Here is a 23,748-nt window from a genome sequence, read left to right as displayed (position 1 = left end):
ATTGATAGAGTGTATGTAAGGTATAATTTCCAGTTATTATTATATTCATTCATTAGTAGTAGAATTTATCAATTATTTTTTAATTATGCGTATATAAATACTCAGTCCAAAGACGTATCTTGTACATCACGAACTGCTGAACTTCATGCTCATTGCTACTTCCACTCAGCTTCTTTCTGGGCCGTCACCCGGACCAAATGATGCTCACCCTTTCATTGATGCAACAATGAGTCAGGTAACAATATGATGGTCTATTTTTTGTTATTAAAGTAATATGGTAATAATATTTCATTTGGTGAAATATACGGCAACAATGAAAGAAACAAAACTGTATTTTGCAGGAGCATTCTCTGGTAGGTTCGGTTGTTCATAAACTGCTGCTTAACTACATTTCACGGCAACGATCAAAATTAGTGCATCGTATACGTTAATTCCGAAGAAAATTAGCTAGGCGTACTGAAGAGAGTTGGTTCTGCTGCTGGTATACCTTAATGTTTTGACTTTCAAAATTGCATTTCATCTTTTCAGTTGGACGTCTATGTTTTGACAATAATTTTTGTGTATGTATGATGTATCGGATTAAATGTTTGTATTTGACTTGCAGCAAATATAGTGCTACTTTTGTCAATTCAAGTTTTGAAGCTTCTAGAAGTCCACTGGTTGACAGCAATATCAATATATTACTTATTCTCATTCATTATCGTAAATGCATTCTTGTGGAATCTGTGAAAAAACATTAATGTTGGAAAATCCGTATTATAAAGCATTGGAAAATGTTAAGAATGTTGAGTGTAAGATCCATTTATCGTTTGTAAGATCCATTTCTCTTCTTTCTAATTATTGTATTTGAATTATGTAACCCATATTGCAGTTGATCGGGTGGATATTGAGGGAAATGCACATAGTGGTCCGCTTGTTAGATTGGCCTTTGCTTCTCTCTACGACACACTTGGCATGTAAGAGCTCAATTTACTTTGACCCGACCCTACCCTAGGCCTGTGCGACCCATTTATAACAATGGCATGTTTTGACCTGAACCGTAACCCAACTCTCATTTTCCCACCTTTGATGTAAATTATTAACCTCTGCAGGTGCTTGACCGATGAAACTACAGTTCTGTTGCTGTATGCTTTGGTTCATGGGAATTCAGACTTTCTAGAATACGTTCTGGTTCGAACGGATATAGATACATTGGTATGAAGCAACTCAGTATGTTTATCAATTTCATTTTGTTTTGCGTTCTTTAAATCATTTCTAGTATCGATTATTTTTGCAAAAAGAAAAAAAAAACTATATTTTGATTTTTTTTTTTAAATTGCCAGTTGAAGCCATTGTTGGAGACACTTTATGACACTTAAACTAAATCGTTAGATTTTATTGAGTAATCCAATAGTGACATTAATCGTTCCCCTTTTTCATATACTGCCACAAACAATTTCTAGTTAGTTAACATTCTCTAATCTTAGACTTTGTAACAGCTGAAAGTTTGCAGTAATTATTGTTTTGCTTTTTGAGTTATTGTTGAAATTTGAGATATATAACGACTATTGAAAGTCAAGATAAGAATAAAAATATAATATATGTTGTGAAACCCTTCTGTGTTGATGGGCAGTGGACGTAATCTTAGGTACATCTTGAAATGGGTCAGTTGGGTTGGATTTAGGTACATGTGGAAATGGGTCAGTTGGGTTGGATTTAGGTACATGTGGAAATGGGTCAGTTGGGTTGGATTTAGGTACATGAACATGACTTTCATATTATTTTTTTAAGTTTCTAATCTCTTTACCCTAACATATTTAGGCTCAAGCTATGTGAACACAATTGGAAGACATTCAAGCTCCTCTTGAAAATGAGACGAAGGCGAGAGAAGATCATATGGCTCGTCTTGAAATTGAGAGAAAAGCAAGAGAAGATCTAGTAATTAGTTATAAGTTGGTATCGTTTTAAACATATATGCATGCTAAGAGTTTGTTTTGTGGTTTAGATATACTAGATATTATAGCGTTATGGATGTTACAAGTTGGTTAGCTTTATTGTGGATTTTAAGACATGCTTTATAATTTTCTAGTGATTTCGTTTTGCAGTTTTTTAGTAAAATAAGATCCGAATGCTTTTAGCTTTTTTTTTATTTTATTTTAAATATTTCGTTACAAATGTGTTACAATCAAAGATCTCTTTTGTTGCAAATGTGTTGCAAGCATTAAAACATAGCAAATATGAAATGCGTAGGAAATGCGTAGGAAAATTTGTGACACAATATTTTCGTAGGAATTATGTTAAAATTTGCGTAGTAAATGCGTAGTAATTAGTTTCCGACGAGGCTTTTTCCAACATCAAGGTTTTGTTGCAAATGTGTAGCAAATCTCAGTTTGCTACGCATTTGTGACGGAAATGCTTGTTAGAAAATGCCAAATTTCTAGTAGTGAGTCTACTCCAATTTTCTACATTCTCTTTATCGGCGTTTTTGAATTCCTTAATCCCTACACCATTTTTGCATCAGTGGCATCCTTCATTTCATCGGATGACACCGTCCATATGGCCACTATTATTCATATGCTTATATTACGCTTTCTTCAAGCAACTACATGTTGTCAAAAAATCAGATGGTTTCTTTCTTATAGAAAAATTCTAGAACATATTGACAGCTATATTTTGTGTCCATTATCTTTAGATCATGCCTTTTCTTCCTGCTGTGAAACTGATCAATGCGCTGTCCTTCTTCTTCATTAATCACTAAATGAAGAAGTTGTGGTATAGATTCCTTGGCTCTCTACTACACAAGAAATATGGACTAACTTAGAGGCTGTCTATAACAATTCTTTTGTTGAACGTGTTCAAAACTTATGTGATCAATTAAGGCATACAACTAACAGTAATTCTGTTGTTTCTGATTACGCTATTGGGCATCCGAGGAGGTTATGGATAAAAAAATTGGTTTTTATGTACTTTCAGTACTTCTTCGGAGACTTTTCAACAAGTATTAGGGCTGAAAAACTAACTTGATAGAAGAACTCCTTTTTGCATGTTTATTTGGTTGAAACAATGTTCATGGAGCAACCACCATGTTTGGTTGATTAGACATTCGCTAATCCTATTTGTCAACTTAAGAAGGCAGTGTACAGCCTCAAACAGCTCATTGAGCTTGGTTCTAATGCCTTAATTCCAATTTGCTTCATAATGCCTAGACAAGACCGGATCTCTCCCGTAGTAATCTAGTATGTTAATTCCTTCAACCCCCTATGGTTACACAATTTTAGTGTGTTAGTAGGATTCTAGGGTATGTCAAAGGCACTATTTCGCTTGGTATTTCCTTAAGTAGACCACCCATAACATCTACTTTGGGTTATAATGATGCTCATTCGGATCGCTGTATCCATAATTGCTTGCTGATCCACGTATGGTTATTTATTTTCACATAAATGAGCAAAGCATATCGATCTTGAGTATCATTTCATTCATAAGCTCGTTTCATCTAGTAAGTTGTAAACTATGTTTGTTCCAACCACCCTTCAAGTGGCTAATATCTCTAACAAAAGTCTTCCGTGGACACAATTTAACTTCTTTGGAGCCATACCTCGTTTAAGTTCACCAACGTTTCGCTTGAGGAGGAATAATAACAATAAATAAGTTAAATAACACATTTGTGTATTTATTGTAATTATGTGCATCTTGTGTACCTCTATGTAATATTTTCCTTTATATAAATATATTCAAGTAATAACCCACCCATTTAGGATTAATTTCTCAATCATATTTTCACAGTATGTATACTTTATAGTATTGAAGTATAAGTATGTTACCATGTTTTTTTATTAATCATTATCAATTCTGGTATTTATTTATTTTTTAAGTGAAAACCTAACTATCTATGACAATTTACAAATATTGATTCATAGGAATTAACTAAATATATAGATATTAGATATGTATTATAACTTAATTTATCAATTAACTCAGAGTTAAATGTCTTGAAGATAAAAAACAAAAGAAAATAAAACATCATAAATCAAAAAAAAAAAAAAAAAACATATTTTAAATCCATATGGGCCCACCCTAACCCAACTTCTTTTTCAACCATCAACCAACTCCACCTCCACTATCAAGCACTAGTTAGTTGACCTTTAATCAATTACCTAAGAGCATTCTTATCCAAATCATCAAAATATGTGAGGGGTAGTTTTTATATTATAAAGGGTATAAAAAATGACTGTGAGTTGAGGAGCGAGAAAATGTTACTGTTCATCTGTATATTTGGGGGGACACTGTTCACCCAGTATAATTTTTTTAATATATATTGAAAGTGGTTGTGAGTGAAGGAGAGAGAAAAATACAATGATAATATTTAATTGAAAAGGAGAGAGAAAAAGTATTTGTTTTTAGTGAAAATATATTGATATATGAGTTGTTTTTTAGTGGAATGTATGTATAATTTGATGGATTGGATGAGAATGCTCTAATCCACTAATAAGATCATTACTACTGGTTTGAAGATGCAATTTGTCGAGTCGCTGAATCCCGGGGGAAAGTCAATGAGGTTCGTCAACATTGCAATGGATCGACGTCGTCTCTTACAAAAAAGAACACCGTTAGCCTCGCCACGGAGGACCCCGGAGGACGAATCCGTGACCAAGCTCCGGAGTGGGAATAAGTAACCTTGCCGGAGAATGAAGACCTTATTCCGACGAGTGTAAGATCGCCGAAATATCTTCAATGGTGTGAATTCTAGGCACAGAGCCTTAAATGCGATCCGAAGGAATGTTCGGAGTAAATGTCGTGTGTGTATTCAATGAGAGGAAGTGTTAAAATGCATACCTTAAACAATCTTCCACTCTCCTTATATAAAGGAGTTGGCTTATCCCTTTGAGGAGTATAACCGGACTCATCTAACGGCTTCCTTAGATCATTGGGGAACTCAGACACGTGTCTGAGCCCCAACGGTCAGATCCTTAGTTCATTAATGGAGCCAGCTGCAATCGAAGTACTGTTTCCGGTGATACCTTCTCTTTGCTTTCAGACAATTAATGTTGGCTTCAGAGACATCACATCTCTTTTCCCCGCCATATCTTGTAGTCTCATTTAAGGGATAAAACCAGTTTTGGGCCTGTAGGTAAGCCCAAACGAAATTGGAGCCCAAGACGAGACCATTGGGCGATAAGTGGGCCTCGTCGTCAAGTCATCTCTAGCCCCAGGTCAAGAGACCCGAGTCATGTGGACTGGGCTGAAGCATAGAGGCTCCTGGACTGTAGAGGTGGGGCCCTTTAATCAGTTTCCATGAATCGATAAAGCGGTTTTAATCCAACACTTAGGGATCTCGGTTATATCACACGTTCCCCAAATTGGAAATTGATTTTTAAATCCCTGATATAACGGTTATCGCCCTTGTCAGTAGGCCTCTTTAAAACCCTGAGAGACCTTTCACTTCTCCACAATTGTCCTTCTTTCTTTCTTCATCATCTTCTCCGTTTGCTTCTCCGATATTCCGACGATGAGCAGAACGAGACGATCGTTAATCCGTTCCTTCCTCACCAAGGAAGACCTTGAGTCCTTCATTGCAACCTATCAGATTCCGTCAGAGTTTTCCCCAAGTTTGCCTGGTCTGGATGATCCGATCGACTGCACGCCGAAGAGGATTGTTCTCTACACCCTTTCATTCTCTTTCTGCGGTGTTCATTACCTTTTGTCGCCGTTCAAGATGGCACTCTTAAAACACTACATCATCCATTTTTTTCACAGCTGCATCCACTTGCTTTCATGAGGATTGTGCATTTCGAACTCTCATGTGCTGCTGTTGCTGGTGAGCCGTTTGTTTCTCTTTTCTGCATGTTTTGCCGGCTCCAATCAGACGGGGATTGGTTTACTTTTGCGAAGCAAAAGGATAGCGTTTCTTTGCCCTGTTACTCTTTCATGCCGACATCCACTTACCCATAGGAGTGGAAAAATAGGTTATTTTTGTTTCAGCTTCTATCATTCCTGAATCCCCTCCTTCAAGGGATCCCAAGGCAGTCATCGATGACTGTGTCCCTACCCTTTCGGTGATCAAAACCGTTTTATGGAAGAGAATGTATGAATGATGTGCACAAAATGCAACATATAAATTACATCAATTGTGGCTTAAAACTAACCCCTTTTTAGTACTAATGTTGGAAAAAGTATGCTTTTGTCTTCCTTTTGTGTTTTCAGGATTAAATGAGCTCAAAATAACAAAAGAAGCAAAAAGACAGCAAAATCTAACATAAATACAAGAAAAGGAAGAAAAGTGATATGCCCGACTCCCCGACAGCATCTCCCCAAGCAAAACAGAGAAGCCAGAAGACTGAACACGCCCCGTGCTCAGCTAGCACGGGGCCGTGCCCAAGAAGCAGAAGAAAAGACAAACCTATAGAAGCTTCTATTGCCCACCACAGGGCCGTGCCCAGCGGACACGGGGGCGTGGTCAGGTTGCTGCAGGCGCATTTATTGTAATTGCGAATTACAATTAATGAAGAGAGAGAGTGTCAGATGGACACGGGGCCGTGCCCAGGCTTCTGTTCAGCCTATAAATTGGAGTGCTTGGAGCCATTTCAACTCATTCCTTGGCACACCACCTCTCTCACACTTCACCCACCACCCACCACCACCATAACACCATCATCCACCACCATCATCCATTGTCCATCATAGAGTGTGTGAGTCGTCTCGGGATCCAAGATTGATCGTAAGAGTTCTTGACAATCAAAGGCCATGTTTGCCTAAGTCTCTTACATCACTTGGTGAAGACAAGTGTTTAGTGTAATACTTTTTATTTTAAATCTTTTGCACTTTTTAATTGGTTTTGTATTAATGACTTTACTGTCTATATAAAATAAAAGATTTTCACCATTCATATCTCCACGGTCTATATGGAGGTATGTTGGCTACCTGGTCGGGGGTTAAGGGAACGGTTTGGTAAGAGTCTTGCCATTGTTCAGTGTATAGATCCTGCAAAGGACCTGGGTCAAATTTAGTAGGACCTCCTTCAATACCCAAAGGTATTGGATGGCAGGGGTCCAAACTCTTTGATCCCCTCATAAGTTAAACTACTATTAAAACTTTAACCCGGCTACTTAGGACTGTATCCCTGCTGACTCAGACTACTTAGCCGAGGGTAACGTCGCCTTCAAAAGAGGGGCCTACCACATTATGCATTAATAAGTTAATTAATTATCTTTCAATAATCCGACCCTTTAGGATTGTATCCTTGCTGACTCAAACTACTGGGTTGAGGGTAACGTCACCTTCAAAAGAGGGGCCTACTACAATAACTAAGATAATCTCTTAAACAAGTGCAAAAGTGCGAAAATAATCAAAGGTTACACTAACACACGAGTCGGATCCAAGTGATTCATCTTGTCTATCTGTTTTTATTTTTATTTTGTTTTTAGCATTTTAGTTAGTTTTATTTTCTTAGTTTAAAATCTTTTTCTAACATTTTGATTTGATTAGACATTGAGGATAAACCGGTACTAAAAGCTCTTGTGTCCTTGGACGACCTCGGTATCTTACCAACACTATACTACGTCCACGATGGGTGCACTTGCCTATATGTGTGTTTAGTGTTAGTAAATATCGTGTTTTATAAATTTAAAACTTGGCTAAAAGTGTAAAAAGGGCTTAAAATATACACCTAAAACATATACATACTAACACGCATCAAGTTTTTGGCGCCGTTGCCGGGGATACAAGGATTTTAAGAAAGTTAGGAATCAACGGCCTAATCATTTTTTTTATTTTCTTTTTAGTTTTAGGATTTTCTTTAATTTTTCAGCTTCTGTAGAACTCAGCACGGGGCGTGCCCGCTGAACACGCCCCCGTGCCCAATAATTGGAACTGGCAATCTTGTTTTAAGTCAGACAGTAAGCTGAACACGGGGCCGTGCCCACTCAACACGCCCCCGTGCCCAAGTTTCAGTTACTGAAAACAAAACCGTAAAATCCCGACGGTTGGTAATTTCTGACAAAAAATGAGTGATAATGATTTTTTTTTTACTTTCGGCACTCTTATGGTAAGTGGTGTCAATTATGTGGAGGCAAACATAAAGAATTAGAATGTTATTTTCTAAATTATAAGCCCCACTATATAGACTCACCATCTCCCTATAACCTTAAGAGGGGCGAAAGTAAAAATAATCACTATCTCTCCCTCGAATGCGCCCAACCAGATATTCTAGGAGAAATGCTCCTTGACGAGTTATTTCAATTAGAAAATCTAGTTCTAAATTGGTTAGAAGAGCTTAGGAAGGATTTCATTAATCTATCCCAAGACAATGACCATGAAGAAGTGTTGGGATCGCATTCCAACAACCTCGTTGCTCCCAAAAATACCTTCAATTCTAGCGAAGACTTGGACGATGGTCGTCCCTGTGCCGATTGTGCCGTGAAGGACTCTCCATCGACTTCGTTCGGTGCATTCATAGACCTAAGCGATTCGGCATACACCTTCTTTAACAAGAGCTCGGAAAAGGGTTGGACTTGTCCACCTACATTTAGCATAGGAATCACCCTCACCGACAACCTCTTGCGTTCTCGTCTTAGTCTAGAGCAATTAAGGTATCTTAGGCACTTTGGGTTGTTCCATCCAGTAAGGAACCACCCAATCCGGATAAGTTCCTTAGAAATTGACAAACTTCATAATCAGCCCCTCAACACGGGGCCGTGTCCAGCCAACACACCCCCGTGTCCACCAAAAGATTCCCTTCTGACTTTTACGTCAGAATACGGACAAACTGTGTCAGGATTCTATTTGCACACGGGGCCGTGTCCAGCCGACACGGGGCCGTGTCCAGCACGCTGTCGTTTTCTATAAATGCAGCCAAGAATTCTTCACATTTGGACCATCTAGGGACAAAGATTTGAAGGGAACTTCTCTCCTACCATCCTAGGTATGTACTAAAAGAAGGTTCCAACAAACCATCTTGTCCTTTCCTCTTTTATCCATTTTCTTCTTCTTCTTCATCTTTCTCCAAAAACCTCCATTAAAGCTTAAGGTTTCAAGCTTTGATGAAGGGATTAATGAATTTTGTTCAAGAAATCTTGATTAAAAATAAGTTGAACAACATTGTTTTAAGTTAATATTGCTCAAACAGGCTTCATAAGTTAGAGGAATAACTTAAAACTTCAAGATTTCTTGTTACAAAATTCTACAAAAAGATGAACAAGGGGCCGTGCTCACTGAGCACGGGGCCGTGTCCAAGATACTGTTTCATTAAAATAAGCTGTTTTCGGTTTATTTTCACAAAATGTCAAGTGAAAACAGTGAAACATCGTCAGCGCATTCAAGAAACAGTAGAAGTGGAAGAAGGCCTTCCATTGAAGCTACCCTTGTACACTACGTCATGGCGCTACGGGAAGCTATCGATGAAATGACTTCGGTAGAGCAGGTCCTAATAGACCGTATAAATTATCTTACGGTGGGGCTGGAAAATAGTTTTAAAGAGATTAACCTCTTGCACCAGAGGTTAAATATTCTTGTAACACCTCCCATGGAACCCATCCTCCCTCAAGAGGATTGGAACCTAGCACTTGGAGTCAATAACCCTACCGGATGGGATGATATTCCAGCGGAGCCTCCTCTTGAAAATCTGCAAGAAGTCCCGGTGGAAGTCGCACCTCCTCAAACCGATGCCAACGAGCCCTCCTTTCACCTCCCGAGGGAGATAGAGGAATGGCTCGCCAACATATGAGGAGTCCATAACCAGAGAAAGGAGTTCTATGAAGCCACATTCAACCGAGACTACTATCTTCTCGGAAATTTTGCTAATTAGAATAACTTGTAGGCTAGGACTCCTTGGGTTAAAGCTTCTTGTGCTTACTTATCTAACTTACTAGTATTTTAGGACTATGTAATTCTCTCTATGATTTTTAATGAAATGATGGTTTTAAGGTTTGGATGATGTTGTAAGAAATAAAACACACTCATGGTGGTCTAGGATAACAAGGGAAACGAGAAACATAGCCCCATGCACGGAAACAGGGCCGCCCGACAACAATTCCTTCATTACAGCAAGTTCAGCATGGGCCGTGTCCGCGCAACACGGCCCTGTGCTGCATACCCTGCAGAAAATTTCCCAGTTCAGGTAACTGGACACGGGCCGTGTTCGCTGAACACGCCCCCGTGCCCAGGCTTCTGTCTCTTTTCTTTAATTTTTGTCACTGGCACCTGAACACGGGGCCGTGTCCAGACTGTCAGTAACATAAAATTTTGCTTTTAACACCATTTTACACATTCAATCAACCTAAAAACTTATTTTTGGGACACATTGAGGACAATGTGTAATTTAAGTGTGGGGGGGGGGGATGCTAAAACCTTGAATTTTGCAAGTCCTAATAACAAGCCTTACACAAAACTCTATTAGAACCGCTAATCACCTCAAATTTTTTCCAAAAAAATCTTCATTTTTTTACTTGTCTAAGTTTAAGTTGGGAATTCAAGTCTTAACAAGGTTATATTTTTACAAGTTTACAACCGATAGCGTCGTGATAAAAAGAACCAACATAAGAAAATTATGAAAAGGCATGACAAACTTAGTTAAAATTTGATTATATATACTTGATCACATAAAAACCCTTTCCACCAAAAGTGAGTTTTGAGCCTTTAACGAGCATACAAATATATATCTTTACACTAAATGCTCATTTTTCGTTTCTTGTGTGAATAGCCGCTTGGTTCGTACGACTCTAGAACTTGCCACAACAATACATTCCCGGTCCTTACCAACTTAAACCCGAGTAAGTAATGACGGAGGCATTAGGACTAACCCTTTTTCATTCTACACCATTATTTTTCAATTTTTTTTCACCTACCCAAAATCCCCCTAGTTAACCCCTTTGAGCCTAAACCTTTTCATTTCTTAACCCAAAAACCATCACCCTTTTTACCCACCTAAACCTTTTTATTTTTAACCCTTTATTTTAGTAACAGTTGTATATTTTGATGAAACCAAATAAACAAACAAGTTCATAAAAAATAACCTTGTTTGAAACAATTGGTTCATCAAAATAAAATAAAAATGTGAAAAATAAAAAGTCTTTCAAAAACTGACGTTTGTTACGCCTTTCGCCCTTTTTACTAACCACTAACCCAACCACCCACCTTTAGCCCAAGCCTAACCCTTCACCCCAAAAGTCCTCTTGATATTTACAAAGGTATATAGTTAAAAAGGAGGATTGATTGCTTGGCAAGCTTATGGTAGGAGTAAGTTCCATGCCGCTCTCGAGTGATTCACTAAAAATACACCTTCGGCCGAGTGTTGAGTGATTCCCCCATGAGGTATGTGAACTTGTATATAAATGGAATTTTAAAAAGGTATGTTATGCCCTAATAAATAATTTATCTTATGAAAAGTTTTTAATAAATCATGACGAATAGGACTGTAAATAAATAAAAATAAAATCTAAATAATCTTGGAATTCCCGACACTCTATGACAAGCCCAAAAACTTTCTCTTCTACCAATTCCATTTGGGAGTGAATAAAGCCACATTATAAAGAGTTTTGCTTGAGGACAAGCAAAGATTCAAGTGTGGGGGTATTTGATGTGCACAAAATGCAACATATAAATTACATCAATTGTGGCTTAAAACTAACCCCTTTTTAGTACTAATGTTGGAAAAAGTATGCTTTTGTCTTCCTTTTGTGTTTTCAGGATTAAATGAGCTCAAAATAACAAAAGAAGCAAAAAGACAGCAAAATCTAACATAAATACAAGAAAAGGAAGAAAAGTGATATGCCCGACTCCCCGACAGCATCTCCCCAAGCAAAACAGAGAAGTCAGAAGACTGAATACGCCCCGTGCTCAGCGAGCACGGGGCCGTGCCCAAGAAGCAGAAGAAAAGACAAACCTATAGAAGCTTCTATTGCCCACCAAGGGGCCGTGCCCAGCAGACACGGGGGCGTGGTCAGGTTGCTGCAGGCGCATTTATTGTAATTGCGAATTACAATTAATGAAGAGAGAGAGTGTCAGATGGACACGGGGCCGTGCCCAGGCTTCTGTTCAGACTATAAATAGGAGTGCTTGGAGCCATTTCAACTCATCCCTTGGCACACCACCTCTCTCACACTTCACCCACCACACACCACCACCATAACACCATCATCCACCACCATCATCCATTGTCCATCATAGAGTGTGGAGCCGTCTCGGGATCCAAGATTGATGGTAAGAGTTCTTGATAATCAAAGACCATGTTTGCCTAAGTCTCTTACATCACTTGGTGAAGACAAGTGTTTAGTGTAATACTTTTTATTTTTAATCTTTTGCACTTTTTAATTGGTTTTGTATTAATGAATTTTATTACTAGTTTCTTATGTTGAAGGTGATTCTTCCTTATCGTATGTCCGTGGTGTCTTGGCATTTTTTTACTGTCTATATAAAATAAAAGATTTTCACCATTCATATCTCCACGGTCTATATGGAGGTATGTTGGCTACCTGGTCGGGGGTTAAGGGAACGGTTTGGTAAGAGTCTTGCCATTGTTCAGTGTATAGATCCTGCAAAGGACCTGGGTCAAATTTAGTAGGACCTCCTTCAATACCCAAAGGTATTGGATGGCGGGGGTCCAAACTCTTTGATCCCCTCATAAGTTAAACTACTATTAAAACTTTAACCCGACTACTTAGGACTGTATCCCTGCTGACTCAGACTACTTAGCCGAGGGTAACGTCGCCTTCAAAAGAGGGGCCTACCACATTATGCATTAATAAGTTAATTAATTATCTTTCAATAATCCGACCCTTTAGGATTGTATCCTTGCTGACTCAAACTACTGGGTTAAGGGTAACGTTACCTTCAAAAGAGGGGCCTACTACAATAACTAAGATAATCTCTTAAACAAGTGCAAAAGTGCGAAAATAATCAAAGGTTACACTAACACACGAGTCAGATCCAAGTGATTCATCTTGTCTATCTGTTTTTATTTTTATTTTATTTTTAGCATTTTAGTTAGTTTTATTTTCTTAGTTTAAAATCTTTTTCTAACATTTTGATTTGATTAGACGTTGAGGATAAACCGGTACTAAAAGCTCTTGTGTCCTTGGACGACCTCGGTATCTTACCAACACTATACTACGTCCACGATGGGTGCACTTGCCCATATGTGTGTTTAGTGTTAGTAAATATCGTGTTTTATAAATTTAAAACTTGGCTAAAAGTGTAAAAAGGGCTTAAAATATACACCTAAAACATATACACACTAACACGCATCAATGAACATCCCACTAGAGCCTTCAACTTCCCAGAGGGGATTTTGGCCATGGGGGGTCTGAGCCCCCTATACCCTGTTCGTCCCAAGGCTTATTGTGAGAAGAAAGGTAAGCCCTTTGCTTTTGGCGATGACATTGATCATATCTTGATTTGTGGCCCTTGTTTTTGCTTTGCCCAGTCATCTCTAGTGTCTGTTTATTTTTGCAGATATGTCTTTGTGGAGTTTACTGCAGGCAGCTTGTAAGGGGGTGTCATTTGTGGTTGGTGGTGTGGTTAACCCGGATATGGGGAACATTCTTGAGGGAAAGACTCATGATGTTAGGAGTTTTGCTGCTGTAGGGGAAGTGGAGAGGACTCCTTCCACCGAGGAAAGTTCCGCAGAGAAGACCGAGGGTTCTCAAAAGTCCCCTCCTGTGAAGAATGTTAGTAGCGGAGACGAGGACTTCGCCTGTCGCTTATCCCAGAAATGCAAGACAGGTCTTGATGCTGGTTCCAAGGTTGCTATCCCTGAGCCCCGAAGAAGTCTCTTTCAGCATCCCGGGCTGCTTCTTAGATTCCCCTAGCTAACGCCAAAGGTTCCTTGTCCAAACACTTGAAGACCTTGAGGCCATCCTCAAGTCTTGTCAGCGAACCTCTTCTTGTGAGTTCATTATGATTTTTTCTTTTATCTACTTCTTTGCATGCTTTGGTCCTTTACCCTCCTTCTTTTTTTTATTTGTGAAGCAGGGGAGTTCCAAAGCCCCTATTTTGATGCCTACAGCTCCTGCTTTGTCCCGGGCTAAGGGTAAGGCTCTGGAGGCCAGTGTTGATCCTACCGATCCTGTTGTTGAAGCTTCTCCTACTCAGGCTACTGGCACCAGCAAATTCAAGTTGCCAGAGTGTTTTCATCCTCGCTCCCCCTTGGCACCCCTGTTTGCTGAGGGGCTCCCTATCGCATATGTCCTTAAATAGAGGATAACCCCCTCCAATGTTGTAGGCACTCCCGAGGTTACCCGGGATTTTATGGCTCATGTCGTTCCCCCTCCTCACAGGTTTAGGAACTATGCGTTGGATCCGAAACTTTTTGATAATCAATACAGTATGTCCATCTGTGAAGGTTTCTTTAGAGGCGCCGTCATGTTGCAGAGAGTCAACGAGCTGAGGGACATAAACGAGGGGCTACTGAGGGAGTTGAAAACCTCCCAAACTGTTGTTGCCGAACTCAGGTGTCGGGTGGTTGATGCTGAAAGGAAGCTCTTGGAGAAGGAGGTAATGTCTCTTTTCCCCCCTCCTTCCTCTTTTTTTTCTTTTTTATATGAATCCCCTTCCCCTTCCCTTTTTTTTTTCTTTTTTAGAATGTTGGGGCGTTGCTGAAGCAGAAGGAGAGGGCTTGGCAGGATGAGAAGGAACATCTGCTTGCAGACGTGAAGTTTTATAAGGAAGCGGTCGCTGTTTCTGCTACTGATGTTGATATCCTGTATGCTGACCTGGGGATTGCGCAAGATGATAGCCAAAGATTAGCTATTGAATGTCACTAGTTGCTGTCTTAAGGGTTTGGGCTCTTCCTCTCTGCTTTTTCTTAGTCTGAGGAATTTAAAGGCAACCTCGAGAGGATTTATAGGGCATATAGGGATGCAGGTTACTAGTCGGGTCTGAAGGATGGGTACTCTTATTCCTCTCAGGGTTTGGAGAGGAAAGAGACCCCCCACTATAATTCTAAGGCCAAGAAACATTTGGCTAAGTTGGATGAAGAATTTGGTGGGAAGACCCCTGCTCTCCTTGCCAAAATAACTGATAACCCGTTGATGTCCCTAGACGAGCTCAAATCGTTGCTTACACCTACTGGCCCTTCTTCCCCCAAGTCCTTAACAGGAGAGGATTCTCCGTAGTTGTCTTTTAAAACAACTATCTTCGATATGGTTGTGCTAAACACTAAACCGCTGCACCTTGAACATCTTGCTTTAGGGCTGGAGGCCTTTGTGTTGGGAACTCCTTTATGCTTAGCTATGTTGACGTTTATCATCTCTTGGTTGTTTTTTTTTTTTTTTTTTTTGTCTTTCTGGGGAGTTTGTGCATTCCTCTTGTCTGCTGTATGCTTTTTCTTCTTTGCAGGGTTTGCTTGTAGTTGTGGTCCAGCTTTAATGCCTCGGGAGGAATTGATCGTTGTAGTTTCCTTGGGCCTCTTGTCCTCAGGACCGCGTCTTGCTAGGAGCTACCAAGGAAAAGCAGTTATTTATTTGTAGTTCATTTTACAAATTTTTGCTTATGGTGTGTGTTTGCATACACTTTGTTTGTAATCTGTTTACAAAATTTCTGGTGTGTTTGTGTACACTTGATCTGTAGCTTATTTACCATGTCTGTATTGTTTGTAAAGAGTCAGCTTAAACGAGTTTGTAATTGCCGTTCGTAGCAATAAACTGTTGTTTATCTCCTTTGGACGAGTCGACTTCATCCTGGCCCACGGCCGGGCGTTTTAATTAGCATGTTTGCTATGATTACGTACACTGTGTAGATTATTTACTTTTCTTATTTCTAGGGGCTTGTAGTCATTAGGCACGTCTGCCTTGGTGCATTGCCTCGTCATTGGACTATGTTCCTTGATAGTTCTTAGGTGTTTGAACAATTTGTAAAAGAAACCATTCCTTATCAAAAGAGTTGGGGGAACCCCCCAGTACATATTCTTGTAAAAGAAAGAGAGAACATAGTTATAAGTTGTATTACAAAAGAGGCCCTCAGGCCTTCTCTCCTGCCATTCTTCATTAGGGTCGGTCTTCACACAAAATACTTACCATTGGCCCATACGACCCTATATGGTCCTTCCCATTTGGGTCCCAACTTCCCAGTGTTTTCCTGTAGACTGGCTTCGTTGGCCCTTACGACCAGGTCCTCGGGGACCAAGTTAAGCTTCTTCATTCTTGCATTGTAGTATATTTCTATCTGCTTTTTATACCTGGCCTCCCTTACCGCAACAATTTCCCTTCTCTCCTCTAAGAGGTTGAGGTTCATCTGAAGGTCTTGTTCGCTCTCGGCATCCCGTAGCTTCATTCTTACTGTGGGTGAGCCTATCTCAACAGGAATGACTGCCTCCGTCTCATAGGTTAGGCTGAAAAAGCATTTCCCTGTTACTGACCTTGGGGGTTATCCTGTAAGCCTTGAGGACGAATGGTAATTCTTCCAACTCGCCTTTCTTTTTTCATCCTAACCTTCCTTTCATTCCCCAGATCACACTCTGGTTGGCCCTTTCCACCAACCCGTTTCTTTGAGCGTCGATGACCGATGTGTAAACCTGCCGTATACGCATCTTCTCACACCAGCGTTTAAAGGGTTTCTGTCACACCCCGACCACGTATCACAACAAACCGTGGCGGAAACATCGGGGAGTGATGTGGCCGAATTATTGTTTCACAACCATGGATACAAAAATTTTCGTTTTATTGATAAAATTTAAACATTACATTGTCTTAACACATCACAAACAAACTACATGTCGTCTATCACTTGTTATTATGTCACTAAGGCCTTGTCCAGATCCTACGTGACGCATGCATCCTAGAAATCACATCAAGCAACAACACCTGAAACATATGTAAAAACACAGTCAGCAAAGAAATGTTGGCGAGTACATAGGTTTTATAAGAGTATCGGAATCATGGCTTCGTTTACATGTTGCAGTACTTAATTAGACTACAAGAGTTAAAATACAAACCGTGTTTTGAAAAGTGTATTGCAACATAATTAACCAACTCAAATCAAGATGGTTATAGTTTATAAAATCTCGTAGCCATGATTCATAACCCCAAAAACATTTGTTTTAGAAAACCAACTTGTAAAACATCTTGTAAAAAAAACTTGTTAAAAACTCGTATGGTTTATATCCTTTAGAAAACATCGTTTGTGTGACATCGTTTCAAAATCATTTACCCAAGTGAACTAAATAACGCCACGATATGTAATATGATGAAAACACTTATTTATAGGAAGTACCAGCAGCGTATCCACCATGCTTTCATCACATTACACCCGTCCCGTTATTTATACACTAACCAAAAACCATTCGTTTATCCAATTCGTTTAACTTGTTCAAATCGTTTTCAAATCGTTTCCAAATCGTTAACTCGTTTAAATCGTTTAAAATCATCCTCGTTTTAATTGTGAAAATTGTATATGGTTGTCTCGCTAATAACATTCAAACCTTTGTGACTCGACCACCTCGCGTCTCGCTTCTCGCGTTAACAAACCACCAAAGGGTAAATTAACTAACATCAGATTCAGTCGTTACCCACAAACCCCACACATAACCATGGGTGTAGTAAAATAACGGGATTTGTCATTTCCTATGGTACCATAACCTAATACTGGTCGGCTTGATCAATGCTAATGAATGTCATTTGTTATGTAACTACAACCAACAAGTTTGTTCACTTTATTGAAATCGTTATTAGTTTTGTATAAACCACCTTAATTGTTTTTGAAAAACCCTCGTTTAAACTTTGAAACCATTTCGTACATATGAATCACCCCAAAACAATTGAAAACAGTAAAATAGGGGAACTATGTACTCACATGAAATGCAAAGTATCCTCAATCAATAGAACTTCAACAACCTCAAGTAAACCAGAGAAATCAAGTAGCACCTAGTAATCGAACCACTAGTCAAACAACAGACGCCTAAATCGGATGATCGGACAGAATGAGGTCTTGTAAACCAAATGAGTGTTGGAACTCATGTGATATGGTTTAACAAAGCCTACATCCTAAATTGAAACCTAACCTAAGTGCTTTCGACCCATTGCGACCCATTAAGGTAGCTTACGCTACTTTAACGCGTCGTGCGCGCAAAGCGCGTTCGAGACGTCTAACTAGTCCTATGACAAGTATTATATTCCAAAACATGTTTAAATATGTTACATAATCAGTTATGTGACAAAAGTTTAGGTTACATATGCTTTATTTACGAATTATGTAAGAAAAGGGTATTTTGGTAATTTACCTAAGGCATATAAACTACTTATCATATAATTACCTAAACTCGGTGACCATAAGGTATAACCTCGGAAGGTTATTCCCTATGCAACTATGGTCACTAGACATGTTTGGTCGGATCCTAATGATCGATCAAACGGGTCGTGTTCGAAAGTCTAAGCGAGTGTTTAGTCCGCTTGACTTACGACTCTACACAAGCACTAATCTAAAAAGTGACGAGCTAAACATGCTATAACATGATTAGTTAAGTTAGAAAACGGGTTTTGATATCAAAACAAACGGTTTTGATATCCTAGAGTAGATTGGTTACAAAATACGCAAGAATACGCATTTTGGCCGAAACTACGACTCGTCACTGAGCCTAGATAACGTGGTAATCAGTAGGTGTAGTCACTAGGGACTATAACCATCGTGATTACGCTCACGTTATGAAGTTCAAACGAACTTCGCATTGACCATAAGCTGGTCAAAGCAGAAAGTCAAACGCAGTTTGACTTTAACGATAAAAATGAATGAAAAGAACGAAAGAATACTTATAGAAGGTCCCCGCAAGATTGATCTGATTTTCTCTCAGGTATGAAGTACAAACTTCAACTTAGAGAGCATAAATCAGATTCAAATGTGCTTTGGGAGGAAGTGAGGGTGGGTATTTATAGATTTCCTTGAACCGTTAAGATCGTTTATCGAAAATCGAGCTTCAATCTCAACCATCCATGTGGGCACATGGTTTACAAATACAAGGGGCATCTAAATACCAGCCCATAGAATGAAATTCAGGGGGTATAAACCATGGGAGCAAGTGGAAAGGACCAGGTTCAATGTTTCTGCATTCTGCTGGTCTGGCACCTGCTTACGGACCGCAAGATCATCCCCATACGGTCCGTAAGGACCTTGCAGGTCTGATACTTTCACAGTTTGGCAGAACAGGCCCCTAAAGCCCCAAACTTGTTATTTGATGCATTTTGACACGTTTAAGCCTAGTTAACCCCATTTCAAAGCTCTAAAATGAAGTTAAAGTATAGGGAACTTGAAATGTGCTCAAAAATATTTCGGATGTCGGCTCGTTTGGTCATACGGTTACGTTGTTCGGTAAATTACGACGAAAGTCGTAACGGACGCAAAAATGATCCAAATCAAGCGACGAATGGATTTTATCATGCCAATCACTAAAACATAATATTTTAATGATTACACAAATTTTTGGATGTACGGATATATTCAGAACGTAAAATATGCGCGAAAGTGCAAACTTATGCACTTTTTGACGCTTTTAGTCCCTATTGATCAATAAAGTTTGTTTTAGCATACCGAGCCCCTCAAAGCCTATTTCTAAGCTATGCAAAGGATATTTAGGGTATGTTTAACTTATGATCAAGTTCTGGAATGTTCGCTACTATGAAAATCGGCATAGTTTCGTAGTTTGACATAAATAGTCCGTGCGATCGAACAAACTTGATTTCAACACACCAAACCATCCAAAACTTATTTCTAAGTTATGTGGAGGTTATTTAGGGTATGTTAAGCCTATGTCACTATTCCGGAGTGTTTGTCGCGTTATACTGACTGCGTTTGCGCACCAGTTTGCCTATAACCTTCCAGAAAGCGATTTAAAGCTTGAAATTGGAATTGAATTAAATTGTAAAATCACCAAACATAATTACACACATATTAACACCAAAACACATATAATAACACCAAAGCACATTGTTTTATTGATAACCAACATTGTTTTACATTGTACAACGATAATAGAACACAGTTGTCACATTCTCCCCTACTTCAGGAAATTTCGTCCCGAAATTTTATTTAGAGGAAGCTTGTGAAAACAAATGCGGATATTTCGCCTTCATTTGGTCCCCACGTTCCCAAGTAAACTCTGGGCCACGTTTGAACTCCCAACGAACTTTGACTAATTTAATCCGTTTGTTCTTCAATTGTTTGAAAGTACGGTCCACGATCTCTATAGGTTTCTCGACAAAGTGCATCGTTTCATCGATTTGGATCTCGTCGAGAGGAATGTGAAGATCAGCGTCAGCTAAACACTTTCGCAAATTGGACACGTGAAAAGTCGGGTGAATATTCCCAAGCTCTGGAGGTAGCTCTAGTCGATAGGCAACTTTCCCAATTCTTTCCACAATCTTAAATGGTCCCACATATCGAGGTGCAAGTTTTCCTTTCTTTTCCAAATCTCACCACTCCCTTCCAAGGTGAAACCTTGAGTAGGACATGATCTCCGACTTGAAATTCTAAGGGCTTGCGTCGCATATCCGCATAACTCTTTTGACGGCTTCGAGCTGTCACAAGAATATCGCGGATTTTCTTGATTTTGTCTGTTGTTTCCAGAACGAGCTCACGTCCAGTAAGCTGAGCTTCACCGGTCTCGTTCCAACAGACAGGTGAACGACATTTTCGACCGTAGAGAGCTTCGAAAGGTGCCATATTAATACTAGCATGATAGCTATTGTTGTAAGAGAACTCGATTAATGGCAGATGAGAATCCCAATTACCACCAAAGTCTATCACGCATGCTCTAAGCATATCCTCCAAAGTTTGAATCGTTCGCTCAGATTGACCATCTGTTTGAGGATGATAAACAGTGCTTAGATTCAGTTGGGTTCCCAAAGCAGATTGCATGGTCTTCCAAAAATGAGATGAAAACCGAGCATCACGATCGGAAATGATATCCAAAGGAACACCATGTCGTGATACAATCTCATCAACATAAATCTTTGCCAGTTTATCAGCAGATAGATCCTCGCGAATTGCAATAAAATGAGATAATTTCGTTAATCAATCGATAACAACCCAAATAGAATCATGACCCTTAGATGTACGCGGTAACTTAGTGATGAGATCCATCGCAAAGTTCTCCCACTTCCAAACCGGTATCTCTGGTTGTACAAGCAAACCAAGAGGTCGTTGATGTTCAGCCTTGACTTTAAGACAAGTCAGGCATTTAGATACATACAAGGCAACATCCTTCTTCATACCAGGCCACCAGAACTTAGTACGAAGATCTTTGTACATTTTATCAGCACCAAGATTGATAGAATATCGAGACTTATAAGATTCGTCCATTACCAAGGTGCGAAGATCATCTCGTTTCGGAATCCAAAAACGATCCTTAAAATAGAGCAACCCATCGTCCTTCCCTTCAAGTTTAAGCTTAAGCTGACGTGGCAATTCCTCACCTATCAAATTTTGTGAAACACAAAATTGCTGAGCTTGAAGAACACGAGTTTGAAGATCAGATAGCGTTTGAACAGAATGAATCTTGACTTGCTCTTTTCGACTAAGCGCATCGGCTACAACATTCGCCTTACCAGGATGGTAGCGAATCGCGCAATCGTAATCACTTAAGAGTTCAACCCAACGACGTTGCCTCATGTTGAGCTCTTTCTGATTAAGAATATGTTGGAGACTTTTGTGGTCCGTGAAAACCACACACTTCGTTCCATAGAGGTAGTGTCTCCAGATTTTAAGCGCGAAAACCACAGCTCCCAACTCAAGATCATGAGTTGTGTAGTTCTTCTCATGAATTTTCAGTTGTTTTGACGCATAAGCTGTGACTTTACCTCGTTGCATAAGAACACAACCAAGTCCTAGATTCGATGCATCACAGTAGACAACGAAATCATCAACTCCTTCGGGCAGAGATAGAACAGGAGCATCACAAAGCTTCTGCTTTAGCGTTTGAAACACTTCTTCTTGCTTGGGTCCCCACTCAAAAGGCTTATTCTTCTGAGTCAAAGCAGTGAGTGGAACCGCGATCTTTGAGAAGTTTGAAATGAATCGACGATAATAACCAGCAAGACCAAGAAAAGATCGAACTTCTTGTAGGATCGTTATTGACGATCGAACGAGTCAATCAGAGCATGAATACCACTGTTTATGCAGCGGAAATACACAAACAACTTGAATCAAAGAGAATAGAGTAGAAATAGAATGCAGATCACTTTAAACACGTTTTCTCATTAATTCTTCTCAGAAAAATTCGGCAGCAGTTCGGCTACACATTCGACATTTAGTTACAAATGAGAAAACAAACAGGCTGATTCCGCTCCTAATGACATCTGGTCATTTCGGGCGGAATCACCTTGTTGTGATTTCGCTCCAAATGACAAAATGTCATTAGGAGCAGAATCAAGACATTACAACCCAAAATTTACAAACAGCCCCCTATACTATACATAATTAACATTTTTAACTGTAGACCCTATAGAAGCTTGACTAAGACTAAGACGCAGGCTTTAGACATTCGCGCATCAACAAACTCCCCCTTGGATACAGCCGGAGTCTTCAGTCTTGTCTTTGGGTCTTCAGAGTGACTTGAAAGTTTCTTCACGCTGCTTAGGCTTTTTCCTCAGTAAGTTCCTAAGCCTGTCATTATCTTTCTTCTTTCTCTTATCCTCTTCGGCCTGTTGCTTCATCCATTTTCCTCTGTTTGCTTCCAGCTTCTTGCGTTCACGTTCAGCTTTCTTTCTTTCCTTCTCTTCAAGCGACCACCATTTAGAATTCCATTTATTTTCAGAATAGATGCCTTTCTGAAAACAAATAGATACGACTTGTTGCAACTGCATCGCTTGTTCACGATCTTCAGACTGAAAATGGATCTTGTTTATGAATAGACATTCAATATCCTTGGCCGAGCAATTTACCAACCACATCGGGTCGTAAACAAAAACCTCTCGAATTTCATTCCCTGCTCTGTACGTGATCATAGCTTCTGTAGAGATACAGCTGTATACCCAGCCCATGAATCCTTTACAAAATTCCTACTCCATCTTCGGCACTGGAATGTTCTTCATCGTTTTAGGCTTCTTCACATTCAGAATAGTTTCTTCAACCCCTGTCACCGGATCTATCCTTTGCACTCTCTTCGGGTAATGCGGTTTCCATTGTTTGAAGTCTTTCAAAGCCACAAATTTTATCAATCCCCACATTGCAACATCATTCTTCCTGACGGGATACCCCAGGGTTCTAACTTTTGAAAACTCATCCACATCCCACCATGGAAGGGACATAATATCATGTAACTTTTCAAAATATTGAACACCACATTCTCTCATGATCGCATACGCATTAACTTGAGGCAGAAACCCCAGCTAATAATGTCCCCCAGAGAAATGCTTCTGTCTCTCTGATAATACTTCAACGGACGTTTGAATTTACGTTCATTGCTTTCCTTGAACCATTTCTTACGTTCTTCCTTCAGTGGATCTTTTGTGGTGCCATCAAAGCTTTTGTCTTTAAGAATCTCAGCAACTTTCCTTCTAAGTTCATCCCGATTCTCTTCAGTGAAGAACTCCATCAATGTTGGAAACTGAGAGGTATCTTCATTCATACTCTCCTCATCAGTACAATCTTCGACCTCAACTCTGTCATACACATCAGCATCTTCAACATAATTGTATTCATAATCACGCTGATGGTTGATGTCGAAAGCATTCAGCTCTTCCTCAAAATCAAACTTAAAATCATCTTCATTCACATTGAACATTTTCAGTACTTTATCCAATGTGTAAGTATGTCTTATCTTACCTTCTTCAACATGAGGTTCAATTCGAAGAA

General features: G+C 39.5%; 1 long non-coding RNA gene across 1 annotated transcript; it reads left to right on the top strand.

Annotated features, from left to right (window-relative positions):
- Positions 1 to 873: 873 nt before the first annotated feature.
- On the top strand, positions 874 to 1,860 carry LOC110875007. The gene is made up of 3 exons (XR_002556432.2): positions 874 to 956; positions 1,092 to 1,194; positions 1,801 to 1,860. It is a non-coding gene; the product is annotated as an uncharacterized LOC110875007 (long non-coding RNA).
- Positions 1,861 to 23,748: the final 21,888 nt, after the last annotated feature.

This window comes from Helianthus annuus, chromosome 7, assembly GCF_002127325.2.
Source record: "Helianthus annuus cultivar XRQ/B chromosome 7, HanXRQr2.0-SUNRISE, whole genome shotgun sequence".
NCBI classification, from domain to species: Eukaryota; Viridiplantae; Streptophyta; class Magnoliopsida; order Asterales; family Asteraceae; genus Helianthus; species Helianthus annuus.
This window is presented reverse-complemented; position numbering and strand designations above follow the sequence as displayed.